The sequence below is a fragment of the Ovis aries genome, chromosome 1 (genome assembly GCF_016772045.2).
Source record: "Ovis aries strain OAR_USU_Benz2616 breed Rambouillet chromosome 1, ARS-UI_Ramb_v3.0, whole genome shotgun sequence".
Taxonomy (NCBI): Eukaryota; Metazoa; Chordata; class Mammalia; order Artiodactyla; family Bovidae; genus Ovis; species Ovis aries.
In genome coordinates this window covers 240,468,717-240,474,094 of record NC_056054.1, presented here as the reverse complement: position 1 = coordinate 240,474,094, position 5,378 = coordinate 240,468,717, and the positions used below count along the sequence as shown (strand labels likewise).

General features: G+C 35.2%; 1 pseudogene; it reads right to left on the bottom strand.

Annotated features, from left to right (window-relative positions):
* Nucleotides 1-3,730: 3,730 nt before the first annotated feature.
* LOC101103780 (high mobility group protein B1-like) lies at nucleotides 3,731-4,867 on the bottom strand (annotated as a pseudogene).
* Nucleotides 4,868-5,378: the final 511 nt, after the last annotated feature.

The following is a 5,378-nucleotide window of genomic DNA, read 5'->3' as shown; positions in this document are numbered from 1 at the left end:
AAACTGTAACAAAAGTGCTTGAGAATGGCAAAGAAGTGGTATAAGAAATGATGGTGAGTAATAAAATTAGTGAAACTTTACATGAGGTTAAGATTTCTTTTAGAACTGTTAAAAAAAATTCCCAAAATTCTGGAAAGAAACAAGACTCTAATAAAAATAACAAAGCTATTAAAGGAGATCATCTGAAAAAACCTTGATATGATGAAAGAAAAATGAATAAAACTGTCAAACTTATCATCTGATCCAAAGGGAAGGACACTAGGCCAATTTGTTTTCAGAGCCATTGTTTTTCCTTACCCCAGTCTGCTTTATACTGCGGGAAGAATTACTACTGCACTTCTGGCTGGAGTTAGCATATTAAAGACTATAAAGGAGGTTGGAAGGAGAGAGGAAAGGAAAAGCCTCAGAAGTTTCTCCCCTACCTCTCTGTCCTGATTGGCAACTTCCATAGCAACTGCATCCCCTTCAGAGCTCCGATTCCTGCCAGACAAGTCCATCATGGTACCAGTCCACCATGGTACACAGACAAAGGTAAAAACATGTTCTCTTTAGGTAAAAGAAAAGGCAAGATACACTATCTCTCCAAATATAATTATGTAGATAAAAATACTATGACAAATATTACATCTGAAAGTTATTCCTATAAATACAAGAAAATCGATAATATAAGGTACAAAAAAATCAATATTTTTGTAGATTGTTAGAATTTTATAGAAGCCCTCACTTCTCATTCTAAACAAGTCTTTCCCACAATAATAAAAAAGAACTCCATTGCTTAAAAAATAATAAATTAATATTAAAAGTATGTTCTTTGATATATGTCTTACAATAAGTTAATTTTACACTGAACAAAGAATCTCTCTATTAATAACACTTGTTTTTTATCTATTCACATTTGTTCCTAATTTTTACTATGAAAAATAATATGTAACAGTCCAATAAGCATTCTTTTTTTTTTAGCATTCTTAATTATGTATATGTGTTCATGAGTGTACAAATCGATGCAGTTGATTTTATGCTGTATTTTCAAGAGTGGAATTGTTATTTCAAAATAGCATATTTTATATACACCATTATAATATATAATATATAATATAATTATATGTTATATTTAACATGTATAACATAAATAACATATTTTATATATATTTTAAAGCTCAAGAGATATTGCCAGGGCATTTTTCCAAATTGCTGACATTTTTCACCTAATCACCAGCAATAAATGAGAATATTCTTCTCTTTGCCTCCTTACCTGAAATAGACTTCACTGTACTTTTTCATTTTGCCAGTTTTATGAGTATAAACAGATATTAAGCTTTTACTTCAATTTGCATTTTCATGATTACCAAAAAAATCCCGTCTTTGTACATTGGTATTTTAGATATGCAATTTTGTGAATCGTCTTTATACTCAATTTTCTATCGGGCTATTCAACTGTTTCATGATACACAAGACTTCTTTATATGTTATAGATCAGGTCTTTCCAGAGCTTTTCACTTCATGACACTCAGAAAACTACTGTATGTTATCATGATATAAACTTACTAAGAAGCTGCCAGTGACTATAGGCTGGTCCACCTGGGGATTCTTGCTCTCTCCTTGCTAAAAGGTAATCTAAAAGAAATGAAACCCATATCTAGTTCAGCTTGGACCAGATATGATAACTCCTATTGATAATGTTCACTTTGATATAGTGTCTATTTTCCAAATTTATCAGTTAATTATTGAGTTTGATCTTTATACTATTTAAAGTGTATCTGTTTTGTGTTATGGCTTCTAGATTTCATGTTTTAAAGAAATCCCCTGAATTTTATTGTAGTTTTTAGAATTTTTTGCCCAAGACTTTTGCAAATCATATGTGATGAAATTTTAACATTATTCTTCTTGCACATGAACATTATGGAAGATACCAAGGCGAAAAACAAAACTACAAGATGCTTCCAAATTCTGACCAGTTATGGATTATGTACTGGCTGAAATAAAACGAACATGAAAAAATTTCCCTGAAATGTTTTCAATTAAGCAATATCTTAATGACAGTGTTCAAGAAAAGGAACGTGATGTCATCTAAAAATCCTTTTCTTGGGATTTAATCATCATCTAGGTGCAGCTGAGTCCCTACGTTAGCAAACTGATGGATTCTCTTGGTCTCAATGTTGGTGATGTTAAGGAGGTATATTGGATTAAACAAGCAGGGACATTTCTTTCTATTCTAATATTCTACAATTATACTGTATTTCTCAGAGTTATATGCATAAATAGTGAGAAGAAATCAAAGGAAATATATTTTTCAGCATACTGGTGGCATTTCCTTTGGTAAAGCCAGATGAAGATAACTCCAGTGTTAGAAAATTAAGTTTATTTTTTTCTCTTTCTTTTTGAAGAAAAATCTTGATGAGAGGCTTTTAAGGAATATGTCAATTGCTTGAAGTGAGCAAGATTATGGTTTTGCCCATGGGATTTTGCAATCTATAGAAATTACTATCTCAGGGATATGTATTTTAAAAGGGGGAAGTATTTCAGAAGAAACTAATTATGGTAAACAAGGCAGCTTTTAAGGTTATTTTATCAATTCTTTCCATGTTATGCAGTAGGGTCTTATGAGTCAAGACCAGAGTTTAAAACAAGACATCAAAGCCATACAAGTGGACTGAGAGTTGCATATGTTCTTAAGAGTTAGTGGAACTTAGGGTGATTATTTTTTAAAATAAACTGAGATACTCTGTAACATTGACCAGAATCCCCCCTTACTTGATTTTGATAATACCCCATTAATCTTCCATCTAGTTAAAAGTCTCACTGATTTCGTTTAAAGCCCAAATTTATTATTTTCATTGCCTGACTTAGGGAAAAATGATAAATGGGACCTTATTCCTTTAAAAACATATTCCCATAGATATTAGCATCTGAACAAAATCTTGTTATAATCATAGCTGATTATATGCCTATCTTCCCCTTTCCTGTTCAGGACATGCCTATCTTTCTCTCTGAAGGACCTTTCTTAGATCTCTTGCCAAAGGAACTTCATTTAAACTCGGTGGCATGGATGACCTTAATGGTAAAACTCAACATATCTGCTTTTCACATTCTAATTCTTGTCTTGATCCCTTCCCTCTTTGGACTCTTTATAGCTCACTCAAATCACAGTGTTTTTTATCTGAATCTTAAAACTAGTTATACATATTGTGCATTTGGAAATTAATCACAGATTCTCCTGTTTTCCTATTTACTTTCATGACAGACTTGATTTCATGTTTTGCTTTCAGATTTAGTTTTCTATTTAACTTTCCAAACTTTTCTACATACACACACACACACACACACACATATATATATATGGGCTTCCCTAGTGATTTAGTGGTAAAGAACCCGCCTGCCAATGCAGGAGATGTGGGTTTGATCCTTGGGTCAGGAAGACCCCCTGGAGAAGGAAATGGCAACCCACTCCAGTACTCTTGCCTGGGAAATCCCATGGACAGAGGAGCCTGAAGGGCTACAGTCCATGCATTCGCAAAAGAGTTAGACATGACTTAGCAACCAAAAAACAACCAGAGTAGTAAGAATAGAACTTTGTTCCAAGTATGAAGCCCTTGTCTAATCAGTTTAAATACTATTAGAACAATAGAAAAGCAAAAAGGTTCACAGGTCCAATAGATGTTCAAAGTTGGAATTTAGAAGAGAGAAAGGCTCCTCCCTTTTAACTGGGTCTCCTTTTAAGTGGCTTTAATTCTTTTTTTTTTTTAATTGTATTTACTTAGAAGCATTCAGAATGTCAACAAAACAGCTGCAACTTTTCTTTTTCTTTTTTTGCAATTACAGAGTGGTATTCAGTTAACAGAACAACAATTATTCGTAGACGCTGCATCAGACAACTGAAGATGAAAAAACTACCATCCCCATATATAACTAATTTGTGCTGTGCACCAACAAGAACCTGCTTCCAATTTCCATGCCAATTTACAACCCCCATACTGTACCAGGCAAGGTTAGTGGCTATTGAAAATACCACCAGGACAGGGCTATCTAAACACACATTCGCTAGTGTGTTAACTATACAAAAAAAGACACTGTACAGTTTAAAAACAAATCTTACCCAGTCTTACATTTCAATTTTTTTTTCTTTAAAAGGAGTGAGTTGTGTACAGGGGGGTTAAATGCTTTATAGCCAAGGGAAAAAAAAAAAAACTGCGCTAGAACCAACTTATTCATCATCATCATCTTCTTCTTCTTCCTCCTCATCTTCCTCCTCTTCCGTCTTTTGCTTGCTTTTTTCAGCCTTGAAAACTCCCTTTTTCGCTGCATCAGGCTTCCCTTTAGCTCGGTATGCAGCAATATCCTTTTCATATTTTTCCTTCAGCTTAGCAGCCTTCTTCTCATAAGGCTGCTTGTCATCCGCAGCAGTGTTATTCCACATCTCTCCCAGTTTCTTTGCAACATCACCAATGGACAGGCCAGGATGTTCACCTTTGATTTTTGGACGATACTCAGAACAAAACAAGCAAAAGGCCGAAGGAGGCCTGTTGGGTGCATTGGGATCCTTGAACTTCTTTTTTGTTTCCCCTTTAGGAGGGATATAAGTTTTCATTTCTCTTTCATAACAGGCCTTGTCCGCCTTTGCCATGTCTTCAAATTTTCCTTTCTCTTTAGCAGACATGGTCTTCCACCTCTCTAAGCACTTCTTAGAAAACTCTGAGAAGTTGACTGAAGCATCCAGGTGCTTCTTCTTGTGCTCCTCCCGGCAAGTTTGCACAAAGAATGCATACAATCACATTTTGCCTCTCGGCTTCTTAGGATCTCCTTTGCCCATGATTAATTATTTTTCCTCCGCAAGGCATAGAGTCGCCCAGTGCCCGTCCGGCTCTCACTTGCCCCAGCGCTGTCTCTATGGAGCTCATTGTACTGCAATCTGGCTTTAATTCTGTCCTGCTGCAAATAGCTGGGAGGTGAAGGGAACAAATAGAAGGAAAAATAGCCACTGATGGTTGCAGATTTATTTATTTATTTTAAACAATTCATCAGGGACAAAAGAGATCTTATTAAAATGAAGTTCCCTTAGGACCTTCCAGGAATAGATCCCCTCACTCCATATCCTCCACTTGCCTCTTGTTTGTAGAAACTTTCCCCTAGGCTTTCCCCAAGTCCCAAAGAACAAATCATAAAAGTGAGAAAATCCAGAAACAAAAGAAAACAGTCAAGCACAACAAAATAATAGTTTAGCCGCTAAACAAAGTCAAGAAACTTTAGTTCCTTCAGGGCTATAGATAATATTCTGAACCATATTCTTGAACCATTTTGCAGATACTGGAACCCTTACTGAGTGGAAGAAGTTAACTGCATGCTGACCACAAGCATATAGACTCCAGACCAGCTGCAACCAG